This window comes from Phascolarctos cinereus, unplaced genomic scaffold (genome assembly GCF_003287225.1).
Source record: "Phascolarctos cinereus isolate Bilbo 61053 unplaced genomic scaffold, phaCin_HiC Scaffold_2;HRSCAF=192, whole genome shotgun sequence".
Taxonomy (NCBI): domain Eukaryota; kingdom Metazoa; phylum Chordata; class Mammalia; order Diprotodontia; family Phascolarctidae; genus Phascolarctos; species Phascolarctos cinereus.
The window spans coordinates 395523022-395543617 of record NW_027555625.1 but is presented as its reverse complement, the minus strand read 5'-3'; positions in this window follow the sequence as shown (position 1 = coordinate 395543617).

The window sequence follows — 20596 nt, the reverse complement described above, 5'->3', positions numbered from 1 at the left end:
TTCACTGAAGAGAAAAATTATTTAAAAACTAAAAGTGGCTAAATAGGAAAAGGTGCAAAAGCACACTGAAGAAAATATTTTCTTAAAAATTAGAATTGGTCAAGTGCAAGCTAATGACTCCATGAAACATCAAGAACCAACAAAATGAAATCAAAAGAATGAAAAAAAAATAGAATAGAATGTGAAATGTCTCATTAGATAAACAATTGATCTGGAAAATAGATCCAAGAGAGATAGCTTAAAATTATTGGATGAGCTGAAAGCCAGGACCAAAAAGAAAAAAGAGTATAGGCATCACCTTTCAAGAAATTATCATACAAAACTGCACTGATAACCTAGAACTAGAGGGCAAAACAGAAATTAAAAGAATCTAAACTAAACTAAGAATCTGAACTAAAAGAATCACCTCTTGAAAATATTCCAAAATGAAAACTCCCAGGAATATCACAGCCAAATTTCAGGGCTCCCAGGTTGATGAGAAAATATTGCAAGTACCCAGAAAGAAACAATTTAAATATTATGGAGCCAGTCAGGATAATCTATGATTTAGAAGCCTCTACATTAAAGAAGCAGAGTGCTTGGAATATGATATTACAGAAGCCAAAGGAACTAGGATTAAAACCAAAAATAACCTACTCAGCAAAATTGAGTTTAATCATTTGGGGGAGGAAATGGATATTTAATGAAATAAGGGATGTTCAAGCATTCCTGATTTTTAAGAAATCAGAGGCAAATAAGAAGTATTACTTTCAAATTCAAGAGTCAAAAAAAATCTTTAAAAGGTAATCATTAAAAATAAATCATAAGGGATTCAATAAGGTCAAACTATTCACTTTCCTATAAGGGAAGATGATATTTTCAATTTCTAAGAATTAGAGCAGTTAGAAAGATTATACATAGACAGGCTATGGGTGTTGTGAGAAAGAAAGATGTATTTGGAGAAGGGGGGAGGAAGAGGTAGAGTAGGGAAATTATCTCACATAAAAGAGACATAAAAGAAAGAGATTTTACACTGGATTGGAAGATGGGGTTTGAAAGTGAATGCTTGAACCTTACTCTCATTGGAATTAGCTCAAAGAGGGAATACCATACACACTGAGTTGCATATAGAAACTTATTTTACTCTACAGGGAAGTAAGATAAAAGAAGGGGCAGGAGCTGACAGAAGGGAGGGTGAATTAAGAAAGGCAATGGTCAGAAGCAAAACAGGCCTTTATTTAAAAATCAAGAGGAAAAGAATAAATGGGGGGGTAGTAGGATGGATGGAAACATACAATTAACATCATAACTGTAAATGTGAATAATATGAACTCACCTGCAGAACAGAAGTGGATAGCACATGGATTGAAAACCAGAATTCAATGATATCTCATTTACAAACACACACACACACACACACACACACACACACACACACAAACCCACCTTGAAACAGAGAGACACCTACAGAGTTAAAACAAGGGACTGTACTAGAATCCATTAGGTTTCACTTGAATTAAAGAAAAAAAAAAGGAGCAAGAGTGGCAATGATGATCTCAGACAAAACAAAAGCAAAAAAAAATCTGATTAAAAGAGATAAGCAGAGCAACTGCATTATAGCAAAAGGTATCATCGACAATGAAGTAATATCAGTACTAAAGATCTACACACCAAATGATGATGTAATAACCAAATTCTGGAAAACTAAACAAATTACGGGAGAAATAGACAGTAAAACTATACTAGTAAAGGAACTCACCTTTCCCCTTTCAGAACTAGATAAATCTACAAAAAAATAAAAATAAACAAGAAAAAAGTTAAGGAGAAGAATATAATTTTAGAAAAGTTAGGCATGATAGACTTTTGGAGAAAATTAAATGGGAATAGTAAGGAGAGGAGTATATTTCCTATTTTTCTGCTGTACATGACATCTTTATAAAAATTGTTTATATATTAGGCATATAAGCATCACAACCAAAAGAGCCACAATGTGAAAAATTATTGGTGTGCCTATATAAACTGTTTTCTAGAATCTACTCATGTCATTTATCATTAGTTTATATAAGTCTACATGAATTGGCTGAAAATATCCCTTTTGTCATTTTTTACAGTGCAAGAGGAGCAAATTTTTTAAAAATATTGTTCAGTATATTTAATATAGCTTCAGTTATCTTTCTGTGCTATTTTCATTTGTATTATTGTATTAGTTGGATATACTATTCTGCTTATGTTTTCTTTACTTGATGTCAATTCACATCATTTTCCCTGAATATCTTCTATTTTTATTTTCTACAATTGTTTAAGACTATATCATCATTCATTCCTCAATTGATGAACATTTACTTTGTTTTCAGGGTTTTTTCCCCTACAAAAGATTGAAAAACTGATCTGAATATTTTGGCATATATGAGAGGTTTTTTTGGGGGAAGGTAAGGTTCTCGGACTTCCTTGAGATACATGCCCAGTAGTGGGATTACTAATACAAAGTGTACAAACAGCTTAATAATTTGTTTTTTGCTGAATTACAAATTTAGAGTAGTTGGACCAATTCACCTTTACATAAACATTGTTAGTGTTTCTGACTTCCCACCAGCTCTTAAACATTGACTATATCCCATCAGAGTTGTAATTTGATCTTAGATACTTGTATGTCTGAGCCAGTGCTATTTTCATTACACTAATAAATTTTAACACTATGATTCTTTGACGACATATTACCAGATAATAAAGCACAGTGAAAAGACTGAGAGGCTTAGCTCTTCTTAACAGATGTGTCACCTTGAGCAAGTGACATAACTTTTTTGAAATCCTGAGCCTAGAACTTCCTTTCACTTTCTCCTTTCTTGGTATCTCATTGTTTGATGGCAGAGACTTAAAAAGTTTAGCAAAGATTAAGCATTGAACTTTTACTTAAATTAAACACCCCTTGTGAAATAAGTAGTGTTATTTGAAAGTCTATCATTGCAATATATTCTCTTACTAGTGACTTAGAACAGTTTTTTTAAGCAAAATGTATAATGAAATATAATGTCTCAAGAATTTAAGAAAGCTTTCTCCAGTTGATAAGTGGTCAAAGGATATGAACAGGCAGGTGTCAGATGAAGAAATTAAAGCCATCTATAGTCATATGAAAAAATGCTCCAAATTACTATCGATTAGAGAAATGCAAATCAAAACAACTCTGAGGTACCATATCACACCTATAAGATTGGCCAACATGACAAAACAGGAAAATGATAAATGTTGGAGAAGATGTGGGAAAATTGGAACAATAATGCATTGTTGGTGGAGTTGTGAAATAATTCAACCACTTTGAAGAACAATTTGGTACTGTGCCCAGATAGCTATACAAATGTGCATGCCCTTTGACCCAGCAATAGCACTTCTAGGACTATATCCCAGAGAGATCATACAAATGGAAAAGGACCCACATGTACAAAAATATTTATAGCATCTCTTTTTTTTGTGGTGGCAAAGAATTGGAAATTGAGAGGATGCCTAGTTAGGGAATGACTGAACAAGTTGTGGTATGTGAATATAATGGAATACTATTGTGCTACAAGAAATGATGAACAAGCTGACTTCAGAAAAACCTGGAAAGACTTATATGGTCTGATGCTGAGTGAAGTGAGCAGAACCAGGAGAACACTGTACACAATAACAGCCACGTTGTGTGATGACTAATATTGATAGACTTAACCCTTCTCAGCAATATAAGGATCTAAGATATCTCCAAAGGCCTCATGATGGAAAAAGCTATCCACAAAGAAGAAAGAACTGTGGAGTTTGAATGCAGATCAAAGCATACTATTTGCTATTTTTTTTCTTCTGTTGTGTTTTGTTTCCTCTTTCTGGTGGTTCCTCCTATCGGTTCTAATTCTTACTTACAACATCACTAATGTTAAAATATGTTTAATAGGAATGTATATGTATAGCCTGTATTAGATTGCATGCCATCTAGGAGAGGAAGATGGGGAAGGAGGGGGAGAAAAATTTAAAACTCAAAAGCTTATGGAAGTGATTGTTGATAATTCAATATAATAAAAACAAACAAACAAACAAAAAAGAATTAAGAAAGCTGTCTACACTAATGGAAGTTTTATCCATTCAATGACCACAGAATCCAATCAAGATTTGTAGAAATACATAAAAAAGGTTATAGAAAATCATGTGGATCATAGTAGGAAGTATATTTGAAGATTCTTAGGTAAAATAAAAGTTCAGGTTACAGGAAAAGAGGAAACAACCTTACAGAAAGTTTTAAATTTTAGCGATTCAAATTTTAGTAATTAAGTTAATTAAATAGATCTTTTCTCACTTTCCTTCTTTAAAATGTTTTCTTTAGAGACCTTTCAGATTTAAATTACACTCAGCATCATGCTAATTGGCTCTCAATCCTTCAAAAAAGGCTCCTTGATGAAGATGATAACGATACTCTCACAAGGGAATATAGTCTAATTAGATTTTTGAGGATCAATCCTACTCAAATGTCTACAAATCTGAATAAGGTAGCCACTTTGGATTGGCAACTTTGAGAAATCAATTCCTTAGAAAAATATTGATGTAACCCTCTTCTTTATTTTTTGTGTTCCAATAGAAAAGACATTCTGATTCACTACACCAGCAACTATATAAAGAGAAGTAAAACAGTTTATTGTCTGTGCCTAAATCTTGAGCACTTTGTATCTGTGAGTAAATGCTGGAAATAACCATAGTTCCCAATTTTTCTTAGATATATTCTTTCCCATCTCTGTATATGAGAACAAAGATTAATTAGAAAAAAAAAGCCATTTCCCAATAGACAAGTGATAAAGAAATAGGAACAAATAACTCTCAAGAGAAATATTATAATTCACTGTCATATGTAAGGCTACTCCAAATCACCAATTATTAGAGAAATAAAAATAAAAACAACCTGAGATTTCAAATCATTCAACATATTAGCCAAGATAACAGTTAAAAATATTTAATGCTGGGGGTATGTAGAAAGATAGGTAGTGTAATGCATTGTTAATAAAGCTGTGAATTGATATAATGATTCTTGAAAGCAATTTGGAATTATTCAAAGAAAGTTACTAATATGTTCATGCACTTTGATCTAGAGATTCCATTTCTAGGCATATATTGAGAAAAGAGTTTCCTATTTAACAAGAGCAACCTGGAAAACAGAAAGTAGTCTAGAAGAACTTAGGCTTAGCCCAATATCTCATTGCATATTCCTTAATAAAAATCAAAATGGATCAATTTCGAGAATATACAATATCCTAACATAAAAAGTAAAAAATAAGCAGATCATATACTTTTCATATTTATGAATAGGAAATAAATTCCCAACCAAAAGACAGAGCAATTACAACACAAAATAAATGTTGATTACATGAAATTAACAACTTTTGTACAACTAAAATGAATATACCTAGGATAAAAAGGGAAGTACACAATTGTAACTTTCATTAGTTGCTTCTACTATTCCTGTCTTGGGAACAGTATGAGGGTACTCACCATAAGTATGATGCCTCCCCTTAATTCTTCATTTCTCTAGGCTAAATGTCCCCAGTTCTTTAATTCAATACTCACATGTAATAGTCTTGAGGAACTCCACTATTCAGGCTGCTCTCCTTTAAATCTTTTCCACTTTATTGTTTTCCTTAACAAACTGTGGCGTCCAGAACTTAACACAGTACTCCAAATTTGATCTGAATGGGACAAAGTAGAATGAGATTATTATTCCTTATTATTGGAAGATATGTATCTTTTAATGCAATCTGCTATCACATTAGATTTTAGATGCCATATTGTATCATGTAATATCAACTTTACAGTCAACTAAAACATTTCAGACAAACCACTTTCTATCCATTTCTCTCCCATCTCATACTTTTCAGTGTAAATTTCTGAGTTACAGTTTAACTTTACAACTATCCCTCTTACATTTTATCTTGTTAATTTGATCCCAGTACTCTAGCATTCCAATCTCTCTTTCTAAGTAATGATTCAGTAATTCAGGGTTATTTTTTTCTCTAGCTTTCTGTCATCTAATAAATTGCTTTAATCAATATTTTTATTGAATTCATTAAAAATATTAAATAGCACATGAACAAGAACTGGTCTCTGGGAAGTTCCAATTAACTTCCAATTGGCATTGCATGAGATTTTTTATAGTCTTACTACTCAACCAGTTCTGAATCCATCTAATTTTACTATTTGCTAGTCAGGCTTTTCTAGAAATTTTTTACACCACCGTATTTCTTTTGTAAGTATATAGGTAAAACACATCTAGTAGTTATGGTGGAAAGAACCCTGTGTTTAGACTCAGGAAGACCTGAATTCAAAACCAGCTTCAGACACTTACAATTCTGTAACTCTGGACAAGCCACTTAATGTCTGTGTGCCTCAGTTTCTTTATCTGAATAAAATGGCAAACATAATCATCATTGTAATAATAATAGTACACCTATCTCACAGCAGATTAAGATTAAATAAAATAACACTTTAAAACACTTATCACAGTGCCTGGAACATAAGTAGGTGCTTAATAAATGTCTGTACCCTAACCCCTTTCCCTATAGCTGACCATTGGTCTTCCATTTTGGGACCTTATGTTTCAAAAAATCAGAAACAGATGTGAACTGTTCATCATTAAGGCATTTGGGTTCATCATAATTACTATTTTCCTTCCTAGACATTTGTCAATCATTTCTGTAAGTAAATATTCTAGAATCATCCCAAGAATTTAATCCAATGTCAGTGCCCCATAGTTTACAGATTACATTCATCACATTTTCCCTCGTAGAATGATAGTTTAGCAACATATCATTCATACAAGTCATTCCCCAATTGATAAATGATCAAAGCATATGAAAGGGCAGTTTTCAGATGAAGAAATCAAAGATATTTCTGGTCATATAAAAATGCTCTAAATCACTATTTACTAGAGAAATGAAAATTAAAACAACTCTGAGATATCACCTCACACCTATCAGATTGACTAACATAACAGAAAAAGAAAATGATATATGTTGGAGAGGATGTAAGAAAATTGGGACATTAGTGCACTGTTGTTGGAGTTGTAAACTGATTCAACCACTCTGGAGGGCAATTGAGAACTTTGTCCAAAGGACAATCAAACTGTGCATACATGTGGTCCAGCAACACTACTATTATATCTTTATCCCAAAGAGATTATAGAAAGAGAAAATAATCTATGAGTAGCAGCTCTTTTTGTGGTGACAAAGAATTGGAAATTGAGGGCATGCCCATAAAATGAGGAAGTTGTAGTGTATGAATGTTATGGAATACTGTTATGCTATAAAAAAAAAATGATGAGCAGGTCATATTCTGGAAATACTTACATGAACTGATGCAAAGTGAAATGAGCAGAAACAGGAGAGCATTATACATAGTAACGGCAACATTGTATGATGATCAACTATGACTGACTTAGCTCTTCTCCACAATGAAATGATCCAAGACAATCCAAAAAGACTCATAATGGAAGATGCTGTCCACCTCCAGAGAAAGAACTGATGGAGTCAGAATACAGATCATGGCATACTATTTTTACTTTCTGTATTTCTTCACTTTTTTTCCTTTTGCAAATTGCATTCTTTTTGCAAACTTTCTTCTTTCACAGCATGATTGATATAGAAATATGTTTTACATGAGTGCACATGTATAACCTACGTCAAATCACTTAACGTCTTAAGGAAAAGGAGGAAGGGAGGAAATTAAAAACTGAAAATTTTATAAAAAATAAATGCAAAAAATTGTCGTTACATGAAATTGGAAAAATAAAATGCTCTAAAAATTTTTAAAAAGAAACATATCATTCCCTTCTTATTAGCTTGTGAGCTTCTTGAACTCAAGATCTGTCCTTATCTCAGCTATCTTAATATCTCCTTAACCTCAGCCCCCAGCTGTGTCTGAAGTTATCAAAGCCTCATTTTGGAATGTTTCACTAAAGATGGTGAATGTTTGATTAGTTAAACTGAGTCCATCCCTTCCAGAACTTTAGGGACCACTCAATTTGGGTGTATTAGTCTTACTTCTTTTGGTACATTGTGAGCTTCTCAAGGCCAAGCTTCTTGTTTCTTTTTTTAAATCCCCAGCAGTAACCAAGGCACAAGTACATTATCCAAAATAAGTAAAGGTTTCCTAAATTGAATTGAACTCAATTACTCTCTTGAATTTAAAAAGTCAGTGATACTTAAAGAAAAAACTCCAAAAAAGCATAGATGTTAAAAATATTATTTTTAAAGAATGCCTAAATTTCTTTGCATACCTAGAGAAGAAGAAGATAGCTTCCAGAGGATACTGTACATCAGTTCCTAATTGAATTCCCTTTTTTATGAACAAGATTTCAAAGGTACTTCCTGGTGACTTTAATTTCTCGTTTCTCCAGCGTTTACACTTTCCAGAGCTACACTTCCTAAATGAAAAAGGAAACAATTTACAGTCAAAAAAACTTCTTTCCAATAGTTATTTTCAGGTTAGTAGACTTATTCATCTTATGTCAATGGACTGCAATATTGTTGGTCTTGCTTCATAGCAGTCCATTCACACTTGGTCTCATCCTGAATATTGTAGTATCTATAGCTATGAGAGGGCTAACTTCATAATGCTTTAATGCTTAGTATTAGATGGAATTAATGAATAACCATCAAATACTCAAATGGATCTACAATCTCATCACATAGATATACTCTCTAATAAATCAGCTTGCAACTCACCAATTCCTGATCATCTGAACTTCACTTAATGTGCTGGGGAGCCTTTCTCAATTTCTTTTAGTATCATGAAGACACCAATTGAGCATATGGCCTTTGGATCATCCCATCTCCTTTGCTGATCATATATTACTTTTATAATGTCCTTCATTCCAGATTTTTTCATAGCTCCTTATTCATTGTATTGCAAGTTGCTCATAACCATCCTGTGCCTTTCTTTTTTCGTTTGGGTGATATTAATTTATGATTATTGATAGTTTATAATCCTATAATTTATATAAATATAATACCAACAGACTACTACTTTGTAAAAAAAACATTGGCCTTTGTTTCAGGGAAATTGTGGGGGGGATCCTGAAACATTACATTTTCTTACACGAGAATCAGCACAATTTCCTTTTTAAAAAAAGCTGGATCTAACACATGTTCATTTGTAATATCTAAGATAGATACATAGATGGATGGATGGCTAGCTACATTGATACACACATACATTGATGATAGATAGATAAATAGATAAATTAAAAATCAATCTTGATAGGTTGTCCATTTACTGGCATTCCTGAATATGAAGAATAGGCATTTTAATTCACTTTTCTCCTCACATGTGAATGGTTAGATCAAAATCTTTGACACTGACTCTCCTTTATAGTGGTGACTAGTATGCATTATCCTGTTTTATGCTTCACCTTATTTTAATTAACATGGCTTTAAAGAGCAAATATAACTCTGCTGTTATATACTGATTCTTGCAAAATTATTAGATATGCATGATAGAGGTCTTCTTGAAGGAGGGTGTTTAAAACAAAAATTTTGTTCTACTGATTAAATTTTGTTCTACTGATTTTTTTAAATTAATAGACAGTAATCATGAAAGGAGCTGGTTCTACTTAAATTTTAGTAAATAGTGAGATGGTTAAAGAAGTACTATGAATATTATACTATTTCCAGCTAATACCTTCACTTATGATACCCCAGATGAATGTGGAGATGAATAATACTACATTTATACTGCTCACTATGAGTAAGTCAAAGGTGAAGAACAAATTGAACCCTGAGTCTAATCAGAGAGTGAAAGTATCTTATCTGAAGCATTCAGGTTAGAATAAGAGATGATGCAGATCTGATCTGTCTCAGATCATTATCCAAGGTCAATGTCAGAAATATCATTTTTGTTCTTGAAAGATGATAATCTAGCCATCGATAATTACTCTAAAATATTTTTAAGAAACTTAGTTCAAAATGAATGTGTTAATCTTTTAATATCATTGATATTAATTAAACATTTTAAGTATTTTTGTCACCTGAATATATGTATTTTTGTGGTAATTTATGCCAGCTACAACATGTCAGGAAAAAAAAAAAACAGTTCTTACTTTACTCTGGATATAACCTAACATAGCTAGGGCTTGTACCTTTTCCTCAATCAGAAAAGAAAAAAATACATAAATCAATTACCATGAATTTATTTAATAACCTATTGCCAATAGAGCATTTTGAATAGTTTATAATAGATTCCCTTGTTAATGCATTTAATTATCATAGTGGTATTAAGGGTTATTGGCAAGGCAACATCTCACCCTGATAAAAGATGAGTAATATATAAAACACTGATCTTTCCAGTGATAAGGTTTTCTGAGATCATATACTGGCCCATGCTTTAATTTGGGTCATCATAATTTGATGAAACAAATACCATTGGCACTAGCTAAGAAAATGTAATGTTTTCAAACAATTGTACCTGTCTGGGTGTCATACTTAAAACAGAACCTAAATAGGAAAAGTAGTCCCTCCACTGGTGACCACCTAAGGAGTATAGGTATGCACAGCCCAGGAGAGCTATACTTTTTCTCTTCTCATTAGATGTTTTCTCCTCCTTAGCTACCACTTTAATCCTTACCCATAGCAATTTTTTTTCCTGTAAATGCATTCAGGGGTCTGGGAGTGGAGAAAAAAGGTCATAAGGCCAAATCACAGTATCCAATAGCTCAATCTTGTCCCAGAGAAGGAGTCAAAGGTCTTGAATCTCAATGAATTCCTCTTTCTAGAAATTTATCCAAAATCAATAAATCAAAACTATTATACTCTTTCTTTATACAAGTCTACCCCTAACCAGGGGGAAAGATTTTTAGTTTTAGACAAAAGCTAGAACGTTGGTCCTTTTTGCACTTCTGTATACCAAAACCAACCAAGTACTGTCACCTGCTAAAGTCTCTCTTTTCAATTAAGGATATACATAAATCTAAAGAAAATAATATAGGGACTTCTGGGGATGGAGGCAAGATGGCAGAGTAGAGAAAATGTTTGACTGAATTGCTCCCAACATTTCTCTCCAAACAACTTTAAAAGAATGCCTCAAATCAAATTCTAGAATGGCAGATACAACAAAAGGTGAGAGTGAGACATTCTTCCAGTCCAAGATAGCATAGGAGGTTGGAAAGTGAAACCTGTGACATGGAAGTAGAGACTGGCCCAAAAACCACATGGATGAAACACCAGTGGTGGGACTAGGTAGTAGGGACAGAAGCAGCAACTTTGGGATTTCTCAGTAGAGAAAATAAGGGGACCTGGCAACTGGTCAGAAAGAGATTACAGGAAACACCTGCGCTGGCACTAGACACAGGACCAGACATTATTTGGCAGCTCCATTACCTATATCTACTTCTATGTAATAGTTCAAGGGCAGAGAGGAGCACTTTCAGTCAAGAGGGAGTATGAGCCCTGAGGGGCAGTAGTACTTCTGGTCTGAAGGAAGGAGGGCTACGAAGAGGAGTATACATTGAATTACCAAGGGATCAAGGGCTCTTTCTGGGTAAGGATCAGAGAGTAGACCCAGAGAGCAGTAATCAAACCTTTTCTGAGATCACATCAACCTATAACCACCAAAAATTTCCAAATTCCTAGAACTAGCATTGAAAACAGCAGTGTGAAAAACTCTGAAGCTTGAGATAATGTCCCTCTACCAACTTCATGCTGGAAACAGAGCCCACAATTAACATAAAATTCCAAATCAAGAAATAAGGTGGAAAAATAAACAAACAATAAAAAAAGAAGCTGACCAGAAATGGCTACTATATGGTGACAAAGAACAAGACAGAAACTCAGAAGACAATAAAGACAAAAAAGATTCCTCCAAGGGGAAAAAAATGTGAATTAAATATAAGACCAACAAGAATTCATGGAAAAATAAAAGAATGATTATCAAAATCAAATAAGTAAAGGAAAAATGGGTAAACTAGCTGTGTGTCTCTGGGTAAGTCGCTTAACCTTAATTGCCTCACCCCCAAAAAATGGGTAAACAAATGAAAGCAAAGGAAAAAAAATATGGAAAGACAATTAGCAAGCTGGTAAAAGAGGCCTTCAAAGTAGTGAAGAAAGTAACACCTTAAAAAAAAAAAACACAAGAATTCACCAAATAGAAAAAGAGGTAAAAAAAAAAAACAAAGCTCACTTAAGAAACTAATTCTTTTTTGGAAATTGAGAGGATGCCCATCAATTGGGGAATGGCTGAACAAGTTGTGGTACATGAATGTAATGGAATACTATTGTGCTATAAGAAATGATGAACAAGCTGACTTTAGAAAAACCTGGAAAGACTTGTATGATCTGATGGGGAGTGAAGTAAGCAGAACCAGGAGAACCTTGTGTACAGCTAGAGCCACGTTGTGTGATGACTAATATTTATAGACTTAAGCCTTCTCAGCAATACAAGGATCTAAGACATCTCCAAAGGCCTTATGATGGAAAATGCTACCCATGTTCAAAGACAGAATTATGGAGTTTGAGTACAGATCAAAGGTATTGCTATTTTTTAGTTCTGTTGTGTTTTGTTTCCTTTCTTGGGGTTCCTCCTATTAGTTCTAATTCTTACTTACAACATCACTAATGTGAAAATGTGTTTAATAGGAATGTATATGTATAGCCTATATTAAATTGCATGCTGTATTGGGGAGGGAGAAGGGAAGGGGGAGGGAAGGCGAGAAAAATTTAAAGCTCAAAAGCTTATAGAAATTATTGTTGATAATTCAAAAGAAATTAATTTTAAAAAAGAAATTAATACTTTAAAAATTAAATTGGACAAGTGGAAATGTAATGAGTTCATGAGTAATAAAGAAACAACAAAATGTTATTTCTGTTACTATATACAAAGTCATCTTGCTTCTTTTTTAAAAATTCATTAATATTTAGTTTTCAACATTCACTTCCACAAGATTTTGAGCTTAAATTTTCTCTCCATCTCATCCCTCCCTTCACTTCAAGGTGGCATGCATTCTGAATACCACTTCCCCTAATCTTCCCTCCCTTCTGTCTCTCTCCCTCTGCTTATGTTATTCCCTTTCCCTTGTATTTTCCTGTAGGGCAGGATAGATTTCTATACCCCATTTCCGATATTTCTTATTTCCTAGTTGCATAAGGAAACAATTTTTTAACATGCGTTTTTAAAATTTGGGGGGTCCAAATTTTCTCCCTCCCTCCCTAACCACCCTTATTGAAAAGGTAAGCAACTTGATACAGGTTATACATGTGTATTTATGCAAAACACTTCCATAGTCATTTTGTGAAAAACTAACTATATTTCCCTTCACCCTACCCTGCCACCCATTTTTTTCTATTCTGTCTTTTGACCCTGTCCCTCCTCAGAAATGTTTGCTTCTGATCACACCCTCCCCAAATCTGACCTCACCTCTATCATCTCCTTGCTTTCTTGTCCCCATTCCCCCTATTTTCCTGTAGGGTAAGATAGATTTCCATCCCGAATTGAGTGTGTATGTTATTTCCTCCTTAAGCCAAATCAAAGAATAAGTTTCACTCATTCCCTCACCTTCCCCCACTTCCCCATCCACTGTAAAAGCCTTGGCCTGTCAGTTTTATGTGAGATAATTTACTCCATTCTACCTCTCCCTTTCTCCTTCACCCAGTATAATCCTCTTTCACCCCTTAATTTTATTCTCCAGATATCACCCCTTCATCTTCAACTCACCCTGTGCCCTCTATCTATCTATCTTTATATGTACATACATATAATTTTTTTCCCTCCAACCACCCTAATACTGACAAAGGTTTCATGAGTTATAAACATCATCTTTTCATGCAGGAATGTAAACAGTTCAACTTTAATAAGTCTCTTATGATTTCTCTTTCCTGTTTACCTCTTCACGTTTCATTTGAGTCTTGCATTTGAAAGTCAAATTTTCTATTCAGCTCTGGTCTTTTCATCAGGAATGTTTGAAAGTCGCCTATTTCACTGAATGTCCATTTTTTTCCCTGAAGGATTATACTCAATTTTTCTGGGTAGGTGATTCTTAGTTGAAATCCTATCTCCTTTGCCCTCTAGAATATTATATTTCATGCCCTCCAGTCTCTTAGTGTAGAAGCTGCTAAATCTTGTGTTATTCTGATTGCATTTCCACAATACTTGAATTGTTTCTTTCTGGTTGCTTGCAATATTTTCTCCTTCATCTGGGAACTCTGGAATTTGGCTGATATTCCTCAGAGTTTTCCTTTAGGGATATCTTTCAGGAGGTGATCAGTGGATATTTCACATTGTTTTCTATTTTTTCATTCTTTTGGATTTGTTTTACAGTGTCTTGATTTCTCATAAAGTCACTAGCTTTCAATTGCTCCATTCTAATTTTTGAGGAAGTATTTTCTTCAGTAAGCTTTTGGACTTCCTTTTCCATTTGGCCAATTTTGCTTTTTAAGACATTCTTCTCCTCATTGGATTTTTGGGATTCTTTTGCCATTTGGATTAGGCTATTTTTTTAAGATGTTATTTTCTTCAGTATTTTGGGGGTCTCCTTTAGCAAGCTGTTGACTTGTTTTTCATGATTTTCTTGTATCACTCTCATTTCTCTTCCCAGTTTTCCCTCTACTTCTTTTACTTGTTTCTCAAACTCTTTTTTGAGCTCTTCCATGGCCTGGGACCAATTCATATTCTTCTTGGAGGCTTTGGATGTAGGAGCTTTGACTTTGTTATCTTCTTCTGGTTGAATGTTTTGGTCTTCTTTGTTACCAAAGAAAGATTCTATGGTCTGACTTTTTTTTTGCCCCTTTGTTTGTTCATGATCCTGGCTAAATACTTGAGTTTTAAACTCTTTGTTAAGGTAGGGGTCTGCTTCCATTGTGGAGAATGTACTGTTCCAAGCTTTGGGGGTTTTGTGCAGCTGTTTTCAGAGATATTTCTAGGGGTCTGTAAATTTTCTGTTCTTCCAGGGTGGTATGATAATGAGTGAAGTGTTTACTCCTTTCCTGGCCTGTGGTCTGGTCTATGAGTGACCACTGATGCTTTAAAATTTGTTTAGAGCCATTTTTACAGGTATTTGGAGGGGTTTGAGGGAGAGCTCAAGCAAGTCACTGCTTTCACTCTGCCATCTTGTCTCTGCCCCTTCTCGCTTCAGCTCATTTCACTCTTCATTATTTCACGCAAGTCTTTTCATGTTTTCCTTTTTTAGGTAAATTTTATTATATATATTGAACTTGAATACAAAATGAGAATAGAAAAATAGTGCCATGTACACAGCAGAACATGAGAGGATTCTGTATGAAATAATAAATTTCCATTTCAAGAAAACACACATAATAAACACTGCATATTATTTTCAAAGCTGCCCATCTTTTCTTTGTTTCTTTCTAGGTTTTCTTTTGTTGTCTGCTGTGAGCACTTTATTTTCCTCTTCTCCCCACCTCTCCACCCCACCCTAAAGGAGGTTGCAATTAAGCATGAATATATAAACATATACATAGATATCTATAAACATACACATATGTGCTCACAAATACTCATACACACACACACACACGTGTATATATATATATATATATATATATATATATATATATATATATATATATATATATATATGAGACTCTACTACGCTTATTTCCACTTGTCACCTGTTTCTCTGAAGGCAGATAGCACCTTCCTTCACAAGTCCAAGTCTTCCCATGCTTTTCTAAATCAATCAACTCATAATTTCCCTCACCACAGCAATATTCCAACTGGATCACAAACTACCTGAGAAATTGTCTATGAAAGTTTTTTCCCCAATTTTCTGCATTCCTTTTATTCTTAATTTATTGAAGAAAAGTTAATTTAACATAATCAAAATCATCCATTGTGTAGTTCAACAATGCTCTCATCTTACAATTTAAGGTCTGATACTGCTGAATCTATATCCTTTACATCTTTCCCCCTCTCCTCATTTCTTTGACTTCCCTGACCTTTTGTTCTTCCATATGAGCTTTGTTATTTTTTTTTTGTAACTCAGTAAGATTTTTTAGAAATTTAATTGGGATGGCATTGAATAAATAGATTAGATAAAATTCTTATGTTTTATTATATTGGCTTTATCTACCCATGAACAATGAATATTATTTCAATTATTTGTATCTGTTTATTTTATAAAAAAAATATGTTATGCTTATGTTCATATAGTTCCTGTGTCTGTTTTGGTACTTGTACTCTCAGGTATATTATGCTATCTAGCTATTTTAAATCATCTAAAGCAATACTTAATAATATTGCTGACACATAGTGTAGTTTCCCTATTTTTCTCTTTTGATTAAATCTATTTTAGATTTAACTTTGTTTGAGATCATAATTACTGCCCCTGTTTTTTTTATGCAATAAATCTTGACCTTTCTTGTATCTTTGTGTGTATCTCTCATTTTTATAGCATTTCCTGAAAGCAACGTATTGTTGAATTCAAATTTTTAATTTGCTATCAGTTTCCATTTTATAGGTAAACTAATCCCATTCACATTCTAAGCTATAATTACTTGTTGTGTATTTTCCTCCTTCCTAGTTTTCCTCATCATCCTCACACCATTCCTATCCGTCTTTGCTCCTCTGCTTTACTTCTACCTTCTACCTTGCCTTTCTATATCCTAACCTACCCACTGTTCCAAAATTCCCCCCCTTATCCTCTTCCCTCATTCTATTCCTTTGCCTTATTTCTTTCTGAATTTACAAGACTTTTTATACCTTTATAGATATGTGTGGCGTTACCTTTTTAACCCATTCCCAATGAGAGTAAGTCTCCATCACTATCTTCCCTTCCCACCTAGTAACTTCTTTTCTATCAAGCTTTCCTTTTATGTCTCATTTGTAGGAGATAATTACTCTTTTTATGTCTCCCTACAGTTTTTTTTTTAGAATCACCTCCCCATATACAGCTCAGTTCAAGCCTTTTTTAAACTACTCAAATAATGATGAACATTCTAAGAGTACTGATATTTTCACATGTAAGGAGTAAACAATTTTGACCTCATTGAGTTTCTTATAATTGATCTTAAAGTTTACCTTGTATTTTTCCTTGATGTTATATGTCAAATTTCCCCTTAAATTCTGCTGTTTTTGTTACAAATACCTGAAAGTCTTTCAGTTCATTTAATGTCCCTTTTTTCATTCAGGATTGTAGTTAACTTAAATAGGTAAGTTACTCTTGGTTGTAACTCCAGCTCTTTTGCTCTACAAAATATAGTATTCCAAGACCTACAGTCATTCAATGTAGTAGCTACTAGGTCTTGTGTAATCCATATTGTAGCACTGTGACATTTATTTTTTTTTCTTTTTGTTTCCATTATTTTCTCCTTAAGCTGGGATCTTTGAAACTTGGCTATGATATTTCTGTGAGTTTTCCTCCTGGGATCTCTTTTCAGTGATGATTGGTGGATTTTTTTTTCCTATGTCTGCTTTGCCTTTCTATTCAAGAGCCCCAGGGCAATTTTCCTTGATAATTTCTTGTAATGTTGTATCAACATTTTTATCGTAAGTTTAAGAAGTCTAACTATCCTTGATCTGTTCTCTAAATCAGTTGTGTTTTTATGATGTGTTTTTCACATTGTCTTCAATTTTTTAAATTCTTTTGATTTTGTTTTATTATTTCTTGGTGTCTTAGAATGTTATCAGCTTCCTTTTGCACAATTCTTGTTTTCAAGGAATTATTCTTTAATTGCTTAATTAATTAATTAAGGAATTCTTCCTTAAGTTTTTGATTCTCTATTTAAAGTTGGTTGATTTTCTTTTCACAGTTTTCTTGGTTTTCTTGGATTGCTCTTTTTTCTTTTTCTTTTTTTCCTCATTCTGTCTTGTTTGATCTTCAAAGTCATTTTTAAGGTCCTCTAAGAACTGTTTTTGCACTTGGAATTATTTGATGTTTCTCATTGAAAAAGAAGTAGCTTTTTTTTTTTTTGCTCCATTATCTTCCTCGAAATATGAACCCAGATCTTCTCTATCTCTATAGTAGCTATGTATGTTTGGGCTCTTTCTCTTTTGCTTACTCGTTTTAATTTTTGTTGTTGTTTTGTTTTTAGCAGCTATCAGTGTAATCAAGTTATAGTTCCAATGTATGAGGAATGATGCCCCAAGTCTCAGGTCCTTCTTACTGTTATTTGCTGAGGTCTGTCCCAGGGCTCAACTTTGGGCTCTCCATTCCACTCCTAAGCCATGGCTAAGGCCCCTAGCCACACTTTCCTACAAATGATCTTGCTCCCTGCCATCCCTTGGGTGGCTGCAAACTATAGCCGTTTCCTCTGCCATGGAATTGCAACCAAGGACTCTTCTCTCCTGTAAGCACCCACAGCCAGCAGCTATTGCTGCTGCACTTACCAGGTGTGTGTGTTAACACCTTTTCCCCCTGAAACTGCAGCCTCAGATGCCTCTGGGCAGCACAGTTGTGCCTGGCATTCCTCAACAGTGGTAGGTCCTTCAATTTTTTTCCTATTCAGCTGTCAGGCCCACTCATTCTCTGTGAGATGACAGTTTCTAAGGCTGAGGCTACCTCCAAACCCAGATGTCCAAGGACTTGGTTTTTTTGTTGTTGTTGTTGTTGTTGATTCTGCAGAGTTAGCCTGGAGGTATTTACAGTGAACCTCTGCTCTTGGAGGTTGGGCCTTTCCTGGAGGAGGAGGGTCCCCTCAAGTTGTTTTAAGAGAACAACTGCTTAACCCTAAATTGTGTTTGCTGCCCTACATTCCATCTGAGGCAATGTTTGTTGTTGTTATTTTGTCAAGGAAAATTGGAGAGCCAAAAGTTTTCTGACCTACTCCACCATCTTCCTGTAATCTCTCTTATCTTTCCATGTTTTTCTAAAATCATGGAACCTATCATTTCTTATAGCACAGTAGTATTCCATCACAATCATATACCAAGGACATATCCACAGAAAGGACTGATTAATAGAATTATGTATAGAATAAATTTATACACACTATGTACATATATAGATACAGATATAGATATGGAGATGGAGATGAGATAGAGAGATAGAAGTGTGTGTGTGTGTGTGTGTGTGTGTGTGTATCTGTGTGTACAGGTAGCCATCTAGGGCAGAGAGGAATAAAGAAGGAAATTTACACGATAAGTTTGTTGTATATTTGCAATGAATAGCAAGTTGTACATAGTAGATTTACAATTTGATATGCAATCATCTGTTTTATTGTACCATGTTATGGAAATGCTCATTTTATTCCATAAATTTAAAAAAAAACCAATAAGCAAGATCAAGAAGTGAAAAATAGGACAAAATGTAAAGTGTATTGTCAGAAAAACAACTGACTTGGAAGAGAAGTTGAAAATATATAATTTAAGAAATATTAGACTACTTGAAAGCCTTAATAAATAAAGATCCTAAACATCATATCTCAAGAAATTATCAAAGAAAACTGTCCTGATATCCTAGAACTAGATGGTAAAATCAAAATTGAAAGAATTCACTGATCACCCCCTGAAAGAAATACCAAAATGAAAACTCCCAGGAACATTATAGCCAAATTCTAGAGCTCCCAAGTCAAGGAGAACATATTGTAAGCAATCACAAAGAAAACATTCAAATACTGTGGAGATACAGTCAGGAATATACTAAATTTAGTGGCTACCATACTAAAGGAGCAGAGGGTTTGGAACAGAATATTCCAGGAGGCAAAGGTGCTAGGATTACATTCAAGAATAACTACCCAGCAAAGCTGAGTATAATCTTTCCAAAAGAAAAGAAGGATATTTAATGAAATAGAGGATTTTCAATCATTCTTTATGAAAGATCAGAGCTGAATAGAAATTTTGACTTTGAAATACAAGACTCAAGAGCAACATAAAAAGGCAAACAGGAAAAAGAAATCAAAAGAGACTTAATAAGGTTAAACAGTTTTCTTTTGATATGGGAAGATGATACAGGTATCTTCTAAGAACATTATTAGTATTAGGGAAGTTAGATGGATTCTATATAGAGTGTGCAGAAAAGAGTTGATTTTATTGAGATGATGTAAAAAATAGAGAAGCTCTAGGAGAAGGGGGAAGAGAGAGGAAGAATATGGAAAATTATCTCACAAAAAAAGAGGCTGGCAAAGAAAACCTTTTACAGTGGAAAGGAAAATTGTTAGGGGAGAGTGGCAATGCTTGAACCTCACCTACATATACATTGATTTAGATAGGAAAAATAGACATAAATATTAAATTATCAACAAAAATCTAATTTATCCAATAGAGAAAAAGGAGAGGAGTATGATAAGGGAAAGAGGATAAAAGGGAGGACAGAAAAAGGAGGCAGTGATCAAAAGCAAAACAGATGTAAGAGAAGAAATTAGATATAAAGAGAAACAGAAGGATAAACAGAAAAGAAAGAGAATTTAGAACTCAACATTTTAAAGAAATACTGTTAATTTTCATATGTAATTGGTAAATATTTAATCAAATAAAAATAATGTTAAAACTTAAAATAAATCATATTTTATCTATAGGGAGGTAGCTGTTAAAATATTTTAAATGGCAAATAAGCAACTTTAAAGAGCAGAAGTTTCTAGATTACACATCTATCTTCAAAGACAGAAATGCAGAAGGATTGGGAAAAGTAACATGAACAGCTTCCTGCATTCTCTGGTGAATTTTACCAAAA